General features: G+C 46.5%; 1 protein-coding gene across 3 annotated transcripts in view; it reads right to left on the reverse strand.

Moving 5' to 3' along the window:
• The window catches only part of Tln2 (talin 2), a 412083-nt gene that overhangs the window by 335871 nt on the left and 52608 nt on the right, over positions 1 to 23604 (reverse strand). For 2 of the 3 annotated variants that reach the window (XM_076925418.1, XM_076925416.1), the window contains exon 2: positions 8213 to 8302. The exons of the other annotated variant lie outside the window; for it this stretch is intronic. The gene's annotated coding sequence lies outside the window, so the exon portion shown is untranslated. The remainder of the gene's footprint in view (positions 1 to 8212; positions 8303 to 23604) is intronic. 3 annotated transcript variants of the gene reach the window in all.

Below are 23604 nucleotides of genomic sequence, written 5' to 3' on the forward strand. Positions count from 1 at the left end.
GTCTCTGCAAGCCAAAATGGAGGGAGGAAAACTGCCACATAAGAAGGCCAGGTCTCTGTGGGTAAGGAAGGACAGGAGAACTTCCATACTCAACTTACTTTCCCTCTCAGATCTGAGCAGGCGTGTGCAAGCATCTCTCAGAATCAAAGACCATCAAATCTCGGGAATGGAGCTTGCAAGGAAAGGCCTGGGCAAGTCTAGGTGGCTGAACCACAAAACCAGTAAAAGCTTCTTGGCCACAGGTCTGCTGGCTAGATGACTTTGGAGGAAGGGCATGCATACACACATGTGATAATACAAGCATACAATAAAACTTCTGCTAACAATTTTAGACTTTCCACATTTTGTTTAGAAAGTAATTTTTAAACGGTTTTAATATTGGTGATCTTCTATGCTCCTGAGCATCCTCCTGGTTGGAGATGTACATTTTATATTTTGTTGGGGTTTACTTGTTTTTGGAGAGTCTCAGTATGTAATCCTGGTTGGCCTGGCTCGCAAAATAGACCCATCTGGCTTCGAACTCACAGAGATCCACCTGCCTCTGCCTCTTGAGTGCTGGGATATAAGGCATGTGCCACCATATCTGGGAACACTTTCTATTTTTAACGGGAAATTTTTTAAACTAATCTTCTGACCCTGAAATTCTACAGACATAACCATCTCAGGCTTTTAAAAAAGCATTTCAAAGACGTTAATTGCAGTATTGAACAAAGAAAAGAAAGGAGTTAGAGAAGGTGTGAAAGATACTCATGAGGCCCTGCCAGTGTGGTGGCACATGCCTTTGATGTCAGCATTTGGGAGGCAGAGACAAGGGAATCTCTTGTGAGTTCAAGGCTATCCCAGTCTACACAGAATTCCAGGACAACATGCAGAGACCCTGTTTCAAATCAAATAAGGGTAACCAGGAATGGGAGAATAGGTGACTGTGACCATATTTAATGGTATAAAAACAATATGTCGTCATTACACTCTGGCAGAGTTGTTTTAGAATGGAATCACAGTCTAAGACGTATTTAATATGTTCTAACTTTATCACAAAGAGTAATATTATTTATAAAGACCCTTTTCTCAGACCCAAAGCTCATGAAGACATTGAATAATTTAGTCTTGATGTCAGCTAAAGAGTATTTTTAGTCCTCACATAAAGCAAACAGAGTTAAGAACATTCACAACCAGGCATGAAATCTCTGTAAGGAAGGACAACCTGCAAATTCCAACTCATTTATTTCTTTAGAATCATACACTTTCTTTTTGTTTCTTTCTTTGTTTTTGTTTTTTGAGTTGTGAATGGAGAGAAACTTGCATCTCAGGCTCCCACATGACAGAATTCTGACTACACATCATACTGGACACATCATTCCTGACAAAATAATGGGACAGATTGGATTACCCAGGATAGCTGGAATGAAGAGGCATTTGGGTACTTAATCATAGTACCTGTGTGTCCACACTGAATCTTTTCTATGAAAAACCCTGGCTTTGCTGTAGGGTTTGTGAATGAGCAAGAAAAGTGAGCATCTGGCCTTGTGCAGACAAGAAACAAAAACAGCAAAGTATGGCGTTCACACAGTACTGCACATCAGGGGGATGCAGAGACTATGGTGGACATTCACATAGCACTGCACATGCAGGGGGATGTAGAGACTATGGCACTCACACAGCACTGCACATGCAGCTGGAATGCAGTGACTACAGTGGGCACTCACACAGCACTGCACATGCAGCTGGAATGCAGTGACTACAGTGGGCACTCACACAGCACTGCACATGCAGCTGGAATGCAGTGACTACAGTGGGCACTCACACAGCACTGCACATGCAGCTGGAATGCAGTGTCTATGGTGGGTGCTTACACAGCACTGCACATGCAGCTGGAATGCAGTGACTACAGTGGGTGCTCACACAGCACTGCACATGCAGCTGGAATGCAGTGTCTATGGTGGGTGCTCACACAGCACTGCACATGCAGCTGGAATGCAGTGACTACAGTGGGTGCTCACACAGCACTGCACATGCAGCTGGAATGCAGTGACTACAGTGGGTGCTCACACAGCACTGCACATGCAGCTGGAATGCAGTGTCTATGGTGGGTGCTCACACAGCACTGCACATGCAGCTGGAATGCAGTGTCTATGGTGGGTGCTCACACAGCACTGCACATGCAGCTGGAATGCAGTGACTACAGTGGATGCTCACATAGCACTGCACATGCAGCTGGAATGCAGTGACTATGGTGGGCGCTCACACAGCACTGCACATGCAGCTGGAATGCAGTGACTACAGTGGGTGCTCACACAGCACTGCACATGCAGCTGGAATGCAGTGACTACAGTGGGTGCTCACACAGCACTGCACATGCAGCTGGAATGCAATGACTCTAGCACTCACACAGTACTACTCTGCAGGGCAGGGAGATGTTACATGCTTGCAGAAGGCAAGCTGACATGAATATCCTTCAGCAGAGCTTTATTAAGAGAGTTGCACCCATAGCGTTGCCAAATGAGAGAGCAAACTTCCAGAACCAAAGAAAAGCTTCATGAGACAGACTCCCATCAGGGACAGAGAAAACGGGACCATTTCTAAAGGGAAAGAACCTTCAATTCCTTTCTGTTCCAAGCTTGTCAGTTCTCATCAGATCTAGGGTTTCTTGTTCTCACAGGTTTTCAGAGGAAGGAAGTTCTATATATGTGCTATTGCCTACACGCTGGGATAGAAGTCAGTATTAACCCAAGGCTGCCTTGAGTCTGGACAGTAGAGACTGCGGAGCAGATTTTGCTTACAGCTATAGGTGGAAAAATAACAACTCAGCTCTGTGACACTACAAAGTGACCCCATACTTTGCTATCACCTCTACAGAGAAAGCTGTAGGGCTGTGTCTCTTAAGAGCAAAGAGGCAGCCAGAGAACTGTGACCTAACAAGAACAAGCTGGGTCTCTGCCTTGGCAAGCTAAAAGGTAATTACACTGCCATCTTAAAAACATCCCTCCCCCACAGCACACGTTTGTTACTGAAGATGACTCTTCCATAGTTGCTTTGAATTCTGTATGCTGTCATTTTAAAGTAAAACAGGAGCTAGGCATGGTGACTGTGATCTGTACTCGGGGAAGCAGAGGAAGGAGAAACTTGAGTTCAAGATATTCTTGAGCTACAAAGAAAGTTCAAGGCCAGCCTAGGCAACTTAGCAAGACCCAGTCTCAAAAGGGAAAGAAAAGTTTAGGGTATAATTCAGTGGTGGAGCACTTCCCCATGTTCATTCTCCCAAGAGGGAGGGAGGGAAGGAAATGAGGGAAAAAGAGGAGAAGGAGAGGAGAGGGGAGGGGGAAGGGGAAGGGAGGGAAGAGGGGAGGAGAATGGGGAGGGGAGGAGAGGGGGGAAGGGAAGGAAGAGGGGAAGAAGATGGGGAGGGGAGGAGAGGGAAAGGGAGGGAAGAGGGGAAAGGAGAAGAGAGGAGAGGGGAAAGGAGGGGAGAGGAGAGGAGAAGAGAGGAGAGGAAAGGGGAAAGGAGGGGAGAGGAGAGGAGAAGAGAAGAGAAGAGAGGAGAGGGGAAGGGAGGGGAGGGGAGGAGGGGAGGGGAGGGGAGGGGAGGGGAGGGGAGAGGAGAGGAGAGGAGAGGAGAGGAGAGGAGAGGAGAGGAGAGGAGAGGAGAGGAGAGGAAGAAGAGGAGGCAGGTAGGTAGAAGGAGAGAGAGTCAGCAGCCAGTCTGGCAATATTAATGCTTGTTTCACACACAGACCCAAAGGCTGGCATAGCTGACATCCTGACCAGAAACCACTAGTGACCAAGCACTCTCTTTGAGGAACCCTTTCCTTCTTTTTTGTATTTATTTTATTCAGAACATCAACGGGTTGTAAATTACTTTTGAAACTTTATAAAGTCAGAAAACGTTTAAAGGAAAGACAAACACCACCTGTGTTACAGGAAAGAACGTACTCTGAGTCCAGCCCTTCCCGCCCACCTGTTCTTTACCATTGCCTCACATAACCTAAGACCCTAGAGAGGTCTGCATGCCTCAAGGCATAAAAGCCTAGGGACACCTGCTGTGTGGTTTCATGTGTAGACTCGTCATTACACGACCACCATTCCAACGCACGGGCCTTCCTGGTCATCATGAGTACAATGTTCTGTTGTTCCTCTCTCCTGGCAGACTAGAGTTAGGGATACAAATGGATGAAAAGACGCGATTTTACTGGGTTCAGGCAATAAATGCTTACTGCACTTACAGTCTAGGGCTAGGTGCCAAATTCAGAGGTAAGTGATAGATACCTCACTTGACCCTGCAGCATCCCCATCCTGCCCCCAACGGGCTCACTGTATAAAGACAAAGCAGCTGGCTCCAGGTGGCATGAAACATCAGACAAACTTGGAGGAAACCAGATAGCCACACGGACTAGAGGACACTACAGCCAATCCTTGAAGGATATGTGGCCAGAATAAACATGGAGAAGTCAAAGAACCTATATCTACAACTGCCTTCAAAGCAAAATCACTTCTCCATTTCAGGCTAAAAAAAACCAGAGACCACTGGCCACTGGGAGCCTGTGTGAGAAAGGCAAGTACAGAAGGCACACCACAGCAAGACCCACTGGGGACCTGGAGAGTCACCATACTACAAAGCTTGGCTTTGACCCTGGCTCTCACTAGCTCAGAGCCTTTATTCCCGATGGAAAAGCAAGGCTAACTCTGGACCTAAAAGTACAAAAGGGGACTGTTTAAACGTGACTGTCACGCCAGGCATCTCACAGTCCAGCAGAGAGCTATAAGCACCAGTTTAGCAGAAGAGCCTGCAGTACAAGAAAGAGCATGGCTCCAATCTGCCAGTGCCCAAAGTCTGCAAACCGGTGTGTACACTTCATGTGGATAATTGGCTAAATGAATAAACTCAATTCTGCAAATGGCTTGGCCCAACCCTGAACTACACAGGACCATGAAGCCAAATATTGACAAATCAAATTGAAGACTTAAAATCCATTAAAATGCCAGGTCTGACATAGAACAGACAAAATAAACCTGAGCTCAGTGAAGCTGCTTGGAGATTATCTTTGCTATAGAAGCACCAGAGTGTCCAGAAATTCTTTCTTTAGGGCACAGTGAGCCAACTCCTGACCCTTTACCTCCTATTTCCCCACTGTGAGCCATTGACGATTGAATTACAGCTATAGATCCCTGAGCAACCAGCACCTGCCACCTCTGAGGCTAGCAGAGGTAGGGCAAGACATCCAACCCCCAAATTTACATTTCTCTTTCCTGTTTATGTCTGCCTATTAGATAGCGATTTCTTCTGAATTGAAAGAGCCCTTTCCCAGAAAGAGAAGAAAGGCCCTAAGACTGAAAAAGTAAAGGCAACTTGCAAGGCTCAGGGAGATCCTGAAAATTACATGACTCACAAGGTTCCTTTATAAGAATAGCAAGCAATTGCTCAAGATGAGGGGCTCTTCTGCTAACCAAGCTACTTGCAAGTTGGCCAGGGAGTTCCAGGAATAAAGCTTTTGTGAGGTGTCACCCATCCTAGGGTGAGCTTCTCAGAAAGACAGCTGCCTTGGAGTCACCCATGCTCATGTCAATAATCCCAATAGACTCACTAGTCCACTAAGCTAGACATAGGTGGAGTCACTTCTTTGGTCTACCATCTGTACCCTACCTGAATAGACATTCATTCATATCCCTCAGCAAAAGTCATACAACACTGTTATCACAACAACCGAGTCCTTCCTGAACTCGAGACCAACATATTTTAAAATTGTCCCACTGGGAAGGTCTTCCCTAGGTACACAATGAGCCTATGAGGAAATAAAATACAGATGAGTAAATAAGGAGCAGCCCACTATACACTGTCCTTAAGGCCTACTTCTAGTCGGGGTAGCTGCAGAAGCCTATACTCCCAGCATATGGGAAGCTGAGACAGGAGGATTGCCATGTGTTCACAGCAGCTACACTACAGAGTTGGTAACTTGCCAAAAAAAAATTTTTTTTTTCACTCATGGCCCAAGTAGTGAGAACAAGAATAGAAAAAGTCCCATCTGAGACCAACAGTCCAGACTGTATCAACCACTGGCACGCTCCTGCAGTGTGACCCCAAGTGAGTACCTTCATCCCAGGTCTCACTGAAACAGTGGGCACATCTGCTCCCTAAACAGCAGGAGAGTTAGTTTGCAAGAATGTATACCAGACACTTATCCTGGCATCTTGGATATTGCAAGGACTCCATATATGGCTTTTTGAACTGTCAACATCTCAGAAGAATTAGTTTAGTTCTTATATAAAAGGAAACCAGATATTTGAAAGTGTCTACTGAGGTGGATTGCCAACTGTTCAGAGTACACTACTATGATCCCAAGGTATCATAATTTCAGGATGCACTCATCACATGGACTGAAGCCTTCCCTTTAAGCCCCTCCAGCCATACCCTACTACCGTCACGCTTCTCAAGCTCTCTCTCACTCTAAGGTCTCTGAACCCTGTTTATGACTCTGAATATGGCCTCTAACAGTCAGCTTGAAGGTATAGCATACGACCAGCTGATGCTGTCTGCTCTTCCAAATCAAAGAACCCAGCTGTTCTAAGAGCTACTGACAGCATGCCCATTGCACAAAGGCCCTGGAGGGTTTCAAGTCATGGATGCAAGCAGCAGGATATATTAAAAAAAAAAAAAAAAAAAAAATCCAGAAGCTAAAACCATAACCTATAACAGCTGCAATGATGTACAAGCACCAGACGTAAAAGACAAAATAAAGTCCTGCCAGGCCTTTGGTGAGTTCATTCTCATTCATATTCTCTCTCTCTCTCTCTCTCTCTCTCTCTCTCTCTCTCTCTCTCTCTCTCTCTTTTGCCAGGGAGTTTACTAAGTCATACTCCATAACAAATCTTTGTACTGAGAACATCAAAGCAATATATTTGTATGTAAAGTATCAAGACATTATTTTCCCAAGTATGGTCTATAAACCATCAGTATCTGTGCCATCTGGAACATGTCAACAGAGCTGACTCTCAGGCCTCACCCAGTCATCCCACAGTAGAATCTACAGTTTATTTTAATTACTAAAGCATATTAAATTGAGCTGAACAGTGATACACAGGCCTTTAATCCCAGCATTTGGGAAGCAGAGGCAAGAGAATCTCTGTGAGTTCAAGGCCAACCCTGGACAGCCACAGATACACAGAAAGACCCTATCTTGGAAAACCAAAAACCAAACCAAAACAACCCAGAAAACATATTATGTGAAGAGTAATGGAGTACAGGGTGGTATTTTACATGAGCAGGACCCAAGGGTTAGCCTTTTAACAAAGTACTTTAGTGACCCAGCCAGAGAGTACTTAGAACCCAGCAGGCTACTCCCGCAGGGCTGTGATGGTTGACTTGGGGTTTTATGTCATCTCTTCTTTCTTGTTGGACTGAGTTCCATGACAGCAGGTTGGCTCTGAATGGCTGGTGTGTACTCAATAAGTGTCAAATGAATGGACAGTCTACCAACTGACTGAGAGAAGAAGACATCCACCTTGAGACGAGTACAAAGAAAGATTTGATAAGGATGGAGATGGAGAAAGACAGACATGTGTGAACACTTGGGTGGGGGAAAATGTGGTAGTGGGATGGAACAAGAGGGAGAAGGTTACTAGGGAAGCCATGGTTCCTGCATCCCCATCATGTGCAATGTCCTCCTATAGGACAGAAGCAATAGCAATGTGGTTGGAGTGTGGTGAAAGGGAAGGGAGGAAACAGGATGGTAAAAATGGTGGATCTGCCTTTGGTGGTGGCTGGTATTAGAAACAGAATGGTCACGTAAAGTTTCAACTGCTATCTCCAAGGCTTCTGGAGCTGGGCATAGGAGAGCCTGGCTCTATGAGGCTCACCCACACTTTGGACACTGCAATACAATGTTATCTACAGAGTTCAGGCTGAATTAGCACGTGATCGAGTTATCAACAAATATAGATAGATATAGATATCCGTATATATAGACATAGAGGTAAAGAGAGAGACAGGTAGATGGGCAGACAGGTAGGTAGGTGGGTTGGAAGAGATGGGTATCACCAGAAAATGTCATAGTGTTTTAAGTAATTTCATGATTTGTACTGGGCCAATTTCATAATTATCACAGGGCACATTCGGCCAATGACTGAAGGTTAACTGTGCCCGGAGGGAATGGGTCCACCAACCAGGTCTTCCTGGACTCTTTAACCCACAATCTCAAACAGCAACAGGGACTTTACTCACAGTCTTCAACAATCTGATCCAGCAGCACAGGGACATCCAAGCACCAGAGGAGCCTCGATTCCAGTCCAGATGTTACCCTACAGCAGTGCACTGGCAAAGGAAACACAAATGTCAGCTCAGAGACCTCACTGAGCAATGTATTAGTCGGCCAGGCGTGGTGGTGCACGCCTTTAATGCCAGCACTCGAGAGGCAGAGGCAGGGGGATCTCTCAAGTGTGAGGTTAGCCTGGTCTACAGAGTGAGTTCTAAGACAACCAGGGCGACACAGAGAAACCCTGTCTCAAACAAAGTTTCAATTACTTGCTCACTGCTATAATAAAAACACCTGACCGAGACTACCTGGCTCATTTTTCAGGAGTACAGTCCATCAGAGTGTGGGCAGCAGGACAGCAGGAGCTTAAGGCAGGAAGCTGCAGCACCCAACCGGAAAGCCGAGAGAGATGAACGCTGGTGCACAGCTCACTTTTCTATTCAGTGCAGGACTCCAGTCCATCGAATGCTGCCATCCGCTTTCACTAGGCTCTCCACCTTACTTAACCCAATCTAGAAACTCTCTCACAGGCATGCCCAGAGGCTTGTTTCCATGGTGATGCTTTATAAATCCCATCAACTTGGTAATGAAGAACAACTATCACAGCAGAGAGCAATATCCTCACAACAGTAAACACTTCTGATTGGATTTCAGATTATGAAGACGAAGGAGTCAAGTTCCGGATCCCAGGAGGAAGTGCAGGCAGCCTCAGTGCTGGTAAACACCCCCGCCCCCACCCCACACTTCAGTCAGAGAAAGAGACTCCATCTCCCTGCTCCAGACTGAAAGGTAAAGGAGCCCTTGGAACCCAGCAGCTGGAGGTGTTCTGTTCAGAGATGATGCTAAAGTTCAGAATGCCAATAGACCTTGCTCCAAATCAGCCACACAGAACCAGAACCAACAACTTCCTAATAAAACTCCATGTCTAAAACAAGCATCACTCTTGTTCTGTCTAGCTCTAGACAGGGGAGGAGAGTAAATAGCCTGCAGTTCCAAAACCTTAACCTTTTCTCAATTCATTGTCCCCACCCTCATAGGCCTTTTTGGATGAGGGTGGAGGCCTTTATCAACCAAACGGAGGCTCCTGGTTTTCCTCAAAAACCAAAAAACCAAAACAACAAAAAACCCCAAAACATCAAACAAAAATCCAGAGTTCTAGAAGAAACAGAACTGTTTTGTACACCATAGAGGAAGACTATCCAAAGCCTTCAGCAAGAAGAAAGGTTAAAGAATGCTAATAAATAAATAAATAAATAAATAAGCAAATCCGAATCTTTGAGATGTAAAGAACACAGAACAAAAGAGAGCATTCCATCTCTGCTCTTGAGAGACAGACTTGGGAGAACCTAAATCTGAAATGTTCTCCACAGACTAACATTTCGCTCATGGTCCCTGGCCGCTAGTGCTACTGTGGGAAACAGTGGAACCTGCAAGCAGTTGAGAGGAGCTAAATTAAGCTCTCCTCCAGAGTGTTTTGAAGGGTAGAGCTGGCCCCGAACTCTGACCCATGACTGAGTAAGTACACTGCCACACACTTATGTGTGCCCCTGACAGAAACCGTGAGCCAAGAGAAAGCTTTCTTCCCCGAAGTTGTTTCTGTCAGGAACTGTGGTCACAGAGACCAAAAGTTAATTGATATGAGAGTTAAGAAACCAGAAGTCACCCCAGGAAATGCTTAGGGACCATTGAAATTAGAACATCTTGAAGGATAGCAGACTGACTCCTGTCCCGTTTCATTTTGATGAAATGAAATAGACAATCAAAGTGCTCGTTCTGTAGGAAATGAGGCTTCTGATTATGGTCTGGGTTCTTAAATTAAATCTTCACCTAATTATACGTTGAAACATAATCCTCTAAATGGTTGCCTCTCCCCCTGGGTTTTCGCTGCAGCTGGTCGTGAGGAACCGCTGCACCTTGCAGCTTAAGCCTAACCCAGGGATGACATAACAGCTCACCTGTGAAACAGGGTAGGCCCAGGCATTCTGCTGATACAAATTCTCTTATCAGGCCTGATTCCCCAGTACTTTTTCATTGAGAATTAAGACTACACACAGGGAATTTAAGGGACATTTAAACTTCGGCAGTTATAATGGTCAAAAGTTGACACTATGATACTTAGTAACATTTTGACCTGGATTTAGGCAGTGAACACAGACCTAACACCCAAGAAAATGATACAGGCCTAATGATGGAATTATTTGAGCTCCTTTTCTTCTACTAAGAGTCTCCTCTTCTTTCCTAAGTCTGCTATTTAAAAAGTAAAACTGGGGGGGGGGAGCGGGGGGGGGGGCTGGAGAGATGGCTCTTCCAGAGGTCCTGATTTCAATTCCCACTAACCACATGGTGGCTCACAACCATCTGTAATGGGATCTGATTCCCTCTTCTGTCACAAAAGTGTACATGGTGACAGAGCATTCATATATGTGAAATAAATAATTCTTAAAAAAAACAAACAAACAAAACACAAAACTGGGAACACACAACCCACTTTTAAAGAAGTTTGTGTATGTGTGTTTATGTCTGTACCTATATTTGCATGTATACATGGGAGGGTATATATACGCATTTGTGTATGCATAAACATGTCTCTCTGTGTGTGTGTGTGTGTGTGTGCGTGTGTTCTAGTATATGCATGCACATACAACTCTTAACTGACTCATAATAGCCTTACAGGGAAACTATTGTTAAATGCTCAGGAAAAGACAAGTCTTGCCAACTCCAAAAGAACAAAGGGTTTCAGCAAGTAACATGGAAACACAGTGACCTCACCCCATCAAACCCCCGCCTCTGAGCCTGTGCATCTGAGGACCCTTTCCAAATCTGGAGTGCTCCCTTATAAGTACCATTTCTATCCTGGAGGATGGGGTGGGAGGATGGCCAAGCCAGGAAACAGATAGCAGAGGTGGCTCTTTGATATTTAGGTCAGACAACCCACTGGCCACTGGGACTCCTCCACCAGGCTGAGGACTGAAACTCTCCACCACAAAGCTGGACTCTCCAGCCTACCCACAGGCATTAGTCACTTCATCCAGCTGCTAGTTCCTGTCCAGTAAGGGCCTGAGCCAAAACTGAAATGCACTGTCTGATATCAGTCCTTAACTGCCAGTGACTCACGCCAGTGGGTCCCTCCACAGGACACACGTTCTGTGCTTCACAATGCCTGTGTTTCCAGAATTATCATGACATCCACTAAGAGTGACCTGAAGTTAAGATGATGAGACCATCTTAACATCTGGGGATCCAAGCAGGAGCCTTCATGCCAACCTCCTCTCGGTTATGCCTACATAACCTAAGCACTGAAAGGAGAGTAAAAGTTCCTTTCAGGGTCTTAAACTTGTGTGAACAATGCCACATAGCTTCCCAAAGACAGTCATACCCTTATATTCTGAGGCAGCATCGAGACCAAATGCCCTTAACAAGCATTTCATCTATTCCATTGGCTCCTCTATGCATTTGTAAAATAGCATTATTTATTTTATATAGAATGCTTAACATTCATGGATAAAAGACCCTCTGGTCTGACCCATGCTGGTATGGAATTAGGGAAAAGAAAAACAAAAGCAGACAAAAAAAGAGGCTGATGAGATCAGAATCAAAAGTATTTGTGGTCTAAGCATGCAGACTAAGTTTGAGTCCCTGGAACTCACATAGAACTATGTGCGGTAGCATGTATCTGTAATCTTGGTGCTCCTAGAACAACATGGATGTAGGAGAATCCCTAGAAGCTCATGGGGCAGCTGCACTGCTGTACACAGCAGCAGAGAGAGGCCATCTCTAAGAAGGCGAAGATGAGGCTTGTGGTGGCCAGAGTAAGAACGGTCCCCACAGTCTTAGATGTTTGAATACTTGTTCCTCTGTTCATGGAACTTTTTGGGAAGGTACAGGAGGTGTGGCCTTGTTGAAGGAGGTGTCTCACTGGGAGTAAGCGTTGAAACTTCAAGACTCCCACCATTCCCAAACCTTTCCCCACTCCCTTTCTGTCTCCTACTTGCAGATCAAGAGCTGGGCCCTCAGCTGTCTGACCTTCATGTCTTTACTCCACTGTCATGGACTCTTAAGCCTCTGAAACCACAAAATAGTTGTTTTGGTCATGGTCTTATCACAGCTATAGAAAAGTAACTAAGACAAGGACTGTCCTAGTTCGGGCTGCTATTGCTGTGATGAAACACCATGACCAAAGCAACTTTGAGAAGAAAGATTTATTTGATTTATGCTTCCAAATCACTGTTCATCTGAAAGAAACTTGGATAGGAACTCAAACAGGACAGAAACCTGGAGGCCAGGGGAGTCTACTTACTTTACTGACTTGCTCCCCATGGCTTGCTCAGCCTGCTTTCTTATAGAACCTAGGACCACCTGCCCAGGGGTGGCTCCACCTTCAATAGCCTGGGCCTTCCCCCATCAATTCCTAATTAAGAAAATGCCTGCCATTCAGGTTTGCTTCCAGCCTGATCTTATTAAGGCATTTTCTCCATTCAGGTTCCTTCCTCCCCAGTGACTCTAGCTTATGTCAAATTGATATAAAACTAGCCAGTGCAAGGACCAACACTCCAGGTTATCCTCACACTTCCACATGCACACATGGTATGCTACTGTGCCAGCGTGCCCAACAGCACACACACACACACACACACTCACACACTACACAATTAGAAGACTGTGCTACCCAAAAGAAGCTTTAACCCCCCCCCCCCCCACACACACACACACAGACCTCACTCCCTGTGATGACACTTTTGGAAACAGGCTATCAGCTGCATCTCCTCCCACTTCTTCCAGCTCTCTACCACCACCACCCCCCACACACACCAGCACCCCAGTACTCCTCACTGGCAGCCCCATAATACTGTGCTCAACATGCTGTAAAGACTGTTCATCTCCTCAGCAGAGCAGCTGCTGGAAGGTAAGACCTGTCCTTTCCAGCTGGCTTTCTCGATACCTGCTGAGAGCCTGGTGTCCAGGACACTGGTGATGAGGAAGGGTGACAGGGAAGGAAGCCCATGCTTGCAGGATAAACAGTGTGAAGAGGGAGCAGAGGATCACTGCATCCCTCTCCACTCAGTCCCTTGATCACCGTCTCCATCATTTAGTGCCTTTACAATCAGCATTGAAAACTCAAGAGCTAGGGTCAGAGAAGACAGCTCAATCAACAGCATAAATTTTTCCATTGCAAGCACAAAGACCTGAGTTTGAGGCCAGGAGTGATGACACACACTTACACCTTGGGGAGGCGGAGGCAGGTCAAACCCTGGTTGGCCAGCCTAGTCTACTTGACAAATGCCAGGCCAATAAAAGATTCTGTCTCGAGAAACAAGCTATACTGTACCTGAGAACAAAAGAAATGGTTAGCCTCTGGCCTGTAAACATAGGCACATAAAGCCAAACATGTGCACCTGAACTCACACAATGAAGGGAGGAAGAGGAGGAGGAGGAAGAGGAAGAGGAGGAGGAGGAGGAGGAGGAGGAGGAAGAGGAGGAGGAGGAGGAGGAAGAGGAGGAGGAGGAGGAGGAGGAGGAGGAGGACGACAGAAAGGAAACCCAGGAGCTATACAGAGGAAGGGAAAGAAAGCTGACAGTCTGGCTAACGGTCCAGCACAAATGAGCATCCAGCTTCCGCCAGCATCAGCCAACAACAGAAAGGGACTTAGAGCAGAGGTGCCCTCCTGTACCTTCTCTACTGCAGGCACCACTGACTCAAGGGGGTCAGCTTCTTCCTCCCTGGCCAGTGCTTGACATTCTCCTCTGCCTTCAGGACAGAGTTCAACACCAGAGCCCTCAGACATCAGACTCCCAAGCAGTCCCTGACTCAGTCCTGTTCCTACCTTTCCCACACAGACAGACACCACAGACCAGTCCCGAGGGGGTGTCTGGTGTCTGAGGCTCTCCCCAATCCTACCACATCCTGCTCTCACTATGGGGTCTGTGCTCAAGTCATTCCCTCCAGAGAAGCTTCTTTTTTTTAATCTTATTTTTCTGATAGAAAAATTCCTTCTTCCTCAAAACCCAACATACTACCCCCAGCCTCCGGGATGACTCTCAGACCCTAGTGTTCGTCTCACCATGAGAAACTTCACACCAGATGGTTCCTGTACTGGAGACTTTCCTTGTGGCTCTGACAAGATACCTCACAGAAGCAATTAAAGGCACAAGGAGTTCATTTTGATTGATGTTTTCAGGCAGTCCTTGGTGATGGGGAAGGCATGGAAGCAGGAATGGCTGGTCATGTTGCATCCCCATGCAGGGAGCAAAGCAATGAATGCTGACACTGCTAGCTTGTCTTTTGTATTTAGTCCAGGACCCCAGGCAATGAAATGGTGTCACCTACACTTAGGGTGTGTCTTCACACCACAATCTAATCTAGAAGGTCACTCACAGATACAGCGAAGTTTGTCTCTTGGGTGATTCTATATCCTATCATGTTGACGATCCATATTAATCCTCACAGTTTTCTTCTGCATGTCTTTCACCCTCACCAGCTTCTATCTTTGTACCCTACAGAACATTCAGTACAGAAATCAGCAGATGGTGAGGACTCAGGTGACCCCACTGGGCTCCCTGAAGGTCATTTCTAGCAGTAAGTCATACCTGGACAAAGACTCCACATCAGACCCTCTCTCCAGGATGTCTGATGTGGCCCTAGTACACAAAGGTCAAACAATCAAACTTCCTCCACAAACTTCATGACACCCCTGGGACCAATTTGAAAAGTCGGGGACCACAGGGTGAGTGAGCACTTATCCTCCTAAGGACCAGCGTCAGCTGGGCAGTGGTGACGGACACCTTTAATCTCAGCACTCTGGAGGCAGAGACAGGAAGATTTTTAGTCCAATACCAGCCTGGTCCAGGACGGCCAGGACTTCACAAACAAACACAGTCTCAAAAGAACACAAAACAACAGCAACAACAGGGAAAGTGTCACTGTAAAATGAATTTAATTTTTAAGTCCATCCAAAAGTGAATAGATAGTCACATGTCTTTCCTTCTGACTCACCGTGTATACATATTTGGTTCTATAATCACGGTTCCTGGGCCACTGACAGTTCTATATGTAAAGTGCACGCTGTGATAGCCTGATTTAAAAAAAAAAAAAAAAAAAAAAAATCAGAGTATCAGGACAGCCAGGACTACACAGAGAAACCCTGTCTCGAAAAACCAAAAAAAAAAAAAAAAAAAAAAAAAAAAAAAAAAAAATCAGTTCGATCCCTGGTACCCATATAAAAAGCATTTCTACAGGAAGACGGTAGGCAGAGACAGGAGAATGTTCAGGAAGCTCGTGGGCCAGCTAGCCTGGAGTATGCAATGTGGCAGAAACGCTATCCTCAGTAGTCCTCTCAGATGGGGCTCTGCTCCCGTGTCCCAGAGAAAACCAAGAAGCAGTGTTTGCCCTCAGCCAAGAAGCTTCTGAAATCCCACCCACCCTCATCAAACAAATGTTCCTCATTTGATCCAACCTCTTTCAATTACGGGCCTAAAAGAGACAAAGAAAATCCCACTACCACCTACCCCTGCTTTGATGACACATTTAAAACAGTTGCTTCCGTCATCCTGCCTGATAGTTAACAAATGGTCACCAAACTTGGACCGATGCTTGTTTGTGAGTATCCAAGCTCCCTCCCCATCCCCCCCATCTCTCTCCCCCTCCCCCTCCCCCTCCCCCCTCCCCAGGGTCACACTATTCAGCCTTGGCTGACCTGTAACTCCCTAGTAGACCAAGCCAGCCTTGACCTCATATTAGTCCACCTGCCTCCTGAGTGCTGGGACTAAAGGTGTATGCCACCTTGGTTAGCCTAACAACAGCACCCAGCACGGAGATCAGTCCAATTAAAGCCTTTGTCATTTGTTTCCCAGAATAATCATGGGGCTGAGACCGGTTTTCTCATTTAGCAGAGTGCTTACTAGGCAGGCAAGAAGCCCTGGGTTCACTCTCCAAGACCGCATAAACTAGACATGGTGGCACAGGCCCATAATTCTAGCATTAGGAAAGAGTTAGCAGGAGAATCCAGAGTTCAAGGTTATTCTTTGCTACATAGGGAGTTCCAGGCCAGCCCAGGAGACGTGAGACTCTACCCTCCTCCCAATTCCCTTCACAAAACCCACAAGCATTAGCATCTAAAAGTAATGGTTTTAATGATTTCAAAACCCAACACTGAGTGTCTACAGCATCACAACACCCTATTCTCCCCACCTCAGTGAACCCCTGCTGTGACAGGAGGGGGATCTCAGCCTTCACACTGACCTTTGTCTCTCACAGGCATTTGAAGAAATTCTCTGACATATGTCCTAGATTTGGTAAACTGAGGTCACACTTAGGTATAGCCCTAAGGATGCTATACCAAGCCAAGCCCACTCTTCTGGCTCTGTTCCATTCTTCCCAAGATCCTCTCTGGTAACAGGAATGTCAACACACCCAAGAGTCTACACCAAAACTGTATCTTCTTTTGCTGCTGCTGCTGTTGTTGTTGTTGTCATCGTCATTGTTTCAATGAGAATTCTGAGCTGTAAAAGGTTGGCTTTAGGGCTCCTGTAGCCCAGGAATACCCATGCTCTCTGGCCAGAACTGAAGGCAGAGAGAGTCAGCATGCCACCGAGCAGTGAGAAGCCATTCACACCAGCTTTCTTTCATTTGATTTGTGGAATTTTGTATTCCAGCTTACTCAATATTTGCATGCTTACTTTCAGACTAAACCAAGTTTTTAGCTTCCATATTCCCTCAGAAGACTTAAGGCTATACAATATGTTTTATTATTTCTTAATTTATGTTTACTTTATAAGTCCAGGCTTATTACGTAGGCCTTCAGCCCTGTGTAAAAGACAGCAATTTAGTGTCTTCCTTTTCTCCTACAGGGAAGGAGCCTACTGTTCAAATAGATTGGGTAACTCAACCAGGAAAGAACCTTGGAGGTAGACCCAGATCTCTGTTCAGGGGCTCATTACCCCTGAGGGGGGTACACCGTTCAGAACCACTCGGTGAGTCTAACCCATAAAGCCATGGTCAGTTTTTTAATCTAACCATATGTCTGCGACATTTAGGGGGTACATTAAGATTGATGAGCTGCCTCCCAAGCTTGATGCAAAGTCTATAAAAAAGAGACTGACTCTTGACTGGCAAATAATCACTAATCTCTTCAGCCTTAGGAATATTTCTAACCAGCCACCACATATTCTGTCCCCATTCATTCCCAGTGTGACAGTAACCAGCCTGAAGCTATGGCAGATGCCTGAGTTATTGAACTTTGTGTGTGTGTGTGTGTGTGTGTGTGTGTGTGTGCACACGCGCGCACGTGCACACGCTCGAGCAGAGGACATCTGTGTACCATACCATGCATGTGTTAATCTTGCCTGTTTTAGGCATAGTTTCTTGTTGTTTGTGATTACATTTATGAGGCTAGGCCAGCCCCCAGAGTTCTGGAGATTCTCCTGTCTCCACCTTCCACCTTGGTGTAGGCCTGCTACTATTACAAACGTGTGCTGCCTTGTGTAGCTTGATCTGGGTTCTGGGGATCTAAACTTGAGTCTTCATGCTTGTGTGACACTTTACCCACTGAGCCATCCCCCTCCCCCCCCCCCCCCCCCCCAGCCATCATACTGATCCCAACACAGAGCACTTTCTATCTCCAGGGGACACATGGCAATGTCTAGAGACAACTGTAGCTGTCACAGCTGCAGGGAGCAAGTGTGTTGTGTAGCTGAGGACAGGAATGCTACCAAACACTCTCCAATGCAGGGGACGACCTCCACAGCAGGAACTGTCTTACCACCAAAATGTCCATGGTCCTGGAGGGGAGACACCTGAGCCTAGCAGTACCAGAAGAGACGGGAGCAAGGTTATGAGCTGTAATCTTCCCAGCAGTGGCCTGCTTGGTCTGGACATAGCTAAATTTCTTAGATCCCAGGAGAGCTACCGAAATAGAGGGGACAGCCTGTTTGAGGATTCACATCCACTCAACTGTGTCCAGTACTAGCTTTCAAGTCTCCAAGATTGGTGGCTCTGCAAAGGGGCGCTTCCCACTAGGCCTCACATATAACCATATAAGCCATATACATGTATACATATATCACGTATAAGCCATATACAGCATTTGCCTGGAAGGGAAGAGCACTGCTGGAGGCACTCAATTCTCCACACTGCCACCCACCAAAGGACTCCCTTGGGGACTTACCAGGCCACAGAAATGAAGAATGCAAAGAACTCTGGGACTCCACAACTTCCTTTTAACTCTAAAACCCTGATTCTAGCTAGTCAACAAGAGGATAGAACAGACACTTCTTCACTTTGAATTCTGTTTTGCAAACATGTGCCAACCAAAAAAGGAGGAAGAAAACAGCTATAATAGAAATATTACAACCTCAAGTATATGCGATATACAGATAAAGACTTCTGCATTCCCGTTGTTCTTGGCAACCATACATCAGCCCAGTACCCTGACTTTCAGGGTGGGCCCAGTACTATACCATCGCTTTATGGTCAGAAACAGCACATGACTGACTTGCCAATCCTAAGACAGTCCCCACTGTCTCTGACTGTATCCAAAGTCTGCAGAAGTCAGGGCTCCTCAGAGAGGCTGACTTGTTAAGTATTCTCTCTCTCTCTCTCTCTCTCTCTCTCTCACACACACACACACACACACACACACAGAGTGAGAGAGAGAAAGGGGAGACAGGGAGACAGAGAGAGATATACAGAGAGAGAGAAAGACAGAGAGACAGGGACAAAGACAGAGATATAGAGAGACAAAGAGACAGAGAGATGGAGAGTGTATGACAGAGAGCACAGGAGCTGTTTTACCAAAAAAATAAAAATAAAAAATAAATCCTCCCTTGTAAACTACAGGGTAAAACTAACCAGGGTATAGGACAGGCCAGACCTTCTATACCAGGTTACAAATATGTTATCATACCTTCTCTTTGGAAGATGGTGAGAAAGAGTGAGCCACTGGCCCAGCAATACTCCATACAGGAGCCCCAACATCTCCATCACACATGACACCAGGGAATCTGCAGACAGCAAGCTGTCACAGAGTAGCTATGCTACAAGCCACAGAGGCCTCCCAGAAGAGAGCCGTGCTCCTGCCGAAAGGAAACAGCATATGTGGATGCTGCTACGTAGAGGCTAAAGGGCTCAAGCACACTTCCTTTGCCTCAACGAAAAAGAAAACACCTCCACTCACCATAAAGTTCCTAGCACATCCAACATCCGTAACACAAATGAGAGGATGCAAAGATCATTCGGAGAGTGCAGGGCACTAGACAACACTCTGAGAACCTCCACAGACACCCACATGCTGGCACTTGGCAAGAGAGAGTTAATGTCCTGGAGCCAAGGCTGCCTCTCAGCATGTCCAAATGTGAAATCATAATAGAGACACTGAGGGATTTAGTCATGAGCCCTCCCCTCCACCATCAGATGGAATGGCAAAAACGCAGAGTGCTGGGAGCCAGGACAATTTCATTTTCCCCCTAACCACGCAAAGAATTTGCATTTAAAATGAGCATCTCATCAGCCCTCTGAGAATGCTCTCTGCTGGCTGCTAACATTGGCGAGAAAAAAAGTGAGCCTTCGCTACCCCATGTTTCTCATTGTTGCAACCAAAGTACCTGGTAGCCTTGCAGGCCGCAGGCCTCTGCTACATAGTTGCATCTTACAAGGCAGGTACCGGAGCAACACACGGAAGAGTAATCAGGTCAAATTAGTACAAGGGAACAATACTGCCCCGATCAGGCTTTATTTTCTCTACCATGTCAGAAGGACAAGCTAAAGTGCAGCAGGAAACAAAGCACACGAAAACCAAAGTGGAAGCCAACAGGAGGGAGAACTCCAAGGCCTGTCATTCATTCAGCAGCTGCAAGACAACCAGTACCTTGCAAACACCGGAGCCTTACCCAGGCAGCTGCTGGGTGGTGGGAAACGGTGGGAGGCCACCCAGCCAGGAAGGCAATGGTGACTAACACTGGTAAGATGTATACATCAACAGCAGTGCTGTTCAGAATCCTATCTGAAAAGCAGAACTTATTTCGTGTGTATGTGTATATATGTGTTCACGTGTATGCCGGTCCATGTGCACCTCGGTATGCTTGTATGTAGATGCCAAGGGTAAGCCTTTGATATTATTCTTCAGTGACGACTACCCACCTTGTCTTCCGTGACAGAGTCTCTCTCCCTGGCCTGGAGCTATCAGATTTGTCTAGGCTAGCTGGCTAGTGCACTGCAGAAGCCTGTCTATTTTTTTTCCCAGTACTGGGAGTTTCTAGTACAAACCAATGTGCCTCTTTTTATCATGTGGGTCCTGAGTTGTTTCTGTGGGCGGCACTTTACTGACTGAAACATCTCCTCAGCCCCAGAACTTGACTTTGGAAGGACGAGGAGAGACAGATGCAGAGGGGAGCCCTGGGGCATTCATCTCCACTCTTCAGCCAATGGGGGCCAGGAAAAGGGGAAGCCAGTCAGTGGTTACGCCACACTCAGGGTACTAGTTAAGTTTGTTAAGCACAGAAAAGCCTTTCCTCTTCTTCATTTTAATAAAGCTGGAGAAGGAACATCTGAAGACCTCAGAGAGGGTCAGGGAAGAGCCGTCAGAGCTGTGAGGGAAGGTGGAGTCACCTCCTAAAGGAGCCTCAGGGCTCCTGTGTCAGCTGCTCACTAACCTGTCTGCCACAAGGGGACTTCTTGGTGTTCTTCAGTAGTCTGAGTGCCTCTTCCCACATCCTCTGCCTAGAGGGAGGCTGCAATAGGCTGTGGTCAGGAAGACTGTTCACTGGAAATAGCTAGCTAGATGATTTCCTAACAGGAGTGTTTTAATTAAGAGTGAGACACAAGGCCTTTCAAGGGGGAAAAGAGAACTCTCCAGAGGATGCTGGTCCAGCCTGAAGACTCCATGTGGTTCCCATTCCCAAGGCCTTGCACCAGGCTGCCTTTAAGCCTGCTCTTCTGGAAGGAAGGCCGATCCCAACCAGGCCAGAGCCACACCCATAGGTCAGGGCCACTGGCTCCTGCTCACAACTCTCATTATCCAGACTTTACCATCCCAACTCTCTTCCTCAAAACAGGCTGCACCCTCTAGCAAAACAGCCTCCCTCCACCCCCACCTCACTTCATCCGTGAGGCACGACATTGCATCTTATCCCAGAGTCACCATCTAGATCTAGCAAATGTCCGTCCCAGGAATCTAGACCCTCGCGGTAACAGGGAAGATGAGTCAGTGGTTAAAAACCAGGAACCCAGTGGGCAGTGCCGGTTTCCAAAACACAGGGCCCTAACAACCTTCCAGCTAGCTCCATTGAATGAACAGCCCAAAGGCTGTTTGGTAAGCCCAGGCTGGTAGCCAGCCTGAACAACACAGAGACCAAGACCGGTGCCTGGTCCTTTCCTGGAGGCTGCCATGAAATGATTCACTGTGAAGCTGAAGCTAATGCCATTTAGTTTATTTAAAAAAAAAAAAGAAGAAGAAGAAGAAGAAGAAGCAACCAACCAACAACAAAAAAAAAAAAAAACCCAGACATAATCCTTCATCTTGACATCTACAAAGGAAACTTGCACATAAGGATATGGGTACACCTCAGTTGGTGACATGATTACCTTGCTTGTAAGATGTGCTAGGTCCAAGGCCCAGTACTACAGAAAACCCAGAAACCCAGGGACAGTGAGGGAACACCTGTAACACCAGCACTAAGGAGGCAGGGGAGAAAATATGGAAGCTCAAGATTATCTTTAAGTAACTGGGTTACATAAGGGGGGCGGGGGGATACTAAATGCCCTGAGCTACAGCATCAGCCTGGACGGAATTCACCAGCGCTTAGGACTTTTCTGTGCTGATCTGGTCACTCTCAAGCCGGCAGCAATGCCCCACTGCAGTCTGCATGTGTTGTTGTTGTTACCGTTGTGTTTTTAGGGTTTTTTTTTTTTTTTTAACTTATTTTATTTTATGTGTTTTTGCTTGCATGTATGTCTGTACATTATGTGTGTGCAGTGCCTGAAAGGTCAAAAAAGGGCATCGGATCCCCTGGAACTGGAGTCACAGATGGTGGTGAGCTGCCCTGTGTGTGCTGGAAACCAAACCCGAGTCCTCTGAAGAGCAGCCTGTGCTCTAGCTGTTGAGCCATCTCTCAGGCTCGAGTGGTTTTAACATTTTGGTCCTATGTTTGGGAAGGCTGCGGAGGGAGTGGGTCATTGGGAGGAGGCCTTCAGGCTTTATTAGCCTGGCCCACTTCCTGTTCACCCTTGGATTCCTGAACGCCGATGCACTGGTTCACCTCCTGCTCCTGCCGCCATGTCTTCCACACACCATGACTGAAAGTATCTTCTGGGACTGAGAGCCAGAACAGAACTGTCTGTTGTTGTTTTCCTTTGGTTTGTTTTTTAGACAGGGTAGCTCTGGTTTTCCTGGAACTCACTATGTAGTCTAGGCTGACTTTGAATTCACAGAGATCCTCCCGCCTCTACCTCCCAAGTGCTCTCACTAAAGTATTTGCCACCATGCCTGGCTTTAAACCTGCCTTCTTCAAGCTACGTCTTGATATCATGTCACAGTGACAAGAGAGGTAGCTAACAGGGATGGAGATATGAATATGCAAAGGGCACAGACCTACAGCCCTCATGACAAGGCAAAGGGTCCTCTAAACATCATACTCTAAACAAAAAAAACAGCAGAAACAGGAGGACTTGCTCAGCCTAGTCATAACATGCCAGAATGGAGGCTCTGGGAGAAGACACCGTCACCAGTAGGGGCCACTGTGGTCTGGCTCCTATTTTCCTTCCTGCTCTGTATGTAGGTCACAGGAATCTGCTCAGTTCTAGGTCTATAGCTTGAACACTTCTCTGTATTCAACATCAAAACCTTGTTCAAAGCAACTGTCTTGTTAGGGATTTACTGCTGTGAACAGACACCATGACCAAGGCAACTCTTATAAAGAAAACATTTAATTGGGGCTGGCTTACAGGTTCAGAGGTTCAGTCCATTACCATCAAGGTAGGAGCATGGCAGCATGCAGGCAGGCATGGTGCAGGAGGAGCTGAGAGTTCTACATCTTGTTCTGAAGGCAGCTAGGAGAAGACTAGGTTCCCCACACAGCTAGGACAAGGATATTAAAGCCTACGCCCACAGTGACACACCTAATCCAACAAGGTTACACCTCCTAATAGTGCCACTCTCTGGGCTAAGCATATACAAAACCATCACAATAACTAAACATACTTGAAATGAGTGAGGGCTCTGCTTCTTACAAGAGCCAGCTAGGGGGCTCCTTTCTATAACAAAGACAAGCAGCCTGCCCAGAATCTCAGTGTTACAAGACACACTACCATGAGGTCTGTTACTGGGTGAGCCTGGAGCACAGCAAATGCTTCCCAAGGCCGAAAGCCACCATG

This window comes from Arvicanthis niloticus, chromosome 26 (genome assembly GCF_011762505.2).
Source record: "Arvicanthis niloticus isolate mArvNil1 chromosome 26, mArvNil1.pat.X, whole genome shotgun sequence".
In the NCBI taxonomy this organism is placed as follows: Eukaryota; Metazoa; Chordata; class Mammalia; order Rodentia; family Muridae; genus Arvicanthis; species Arvicanthis niloticus.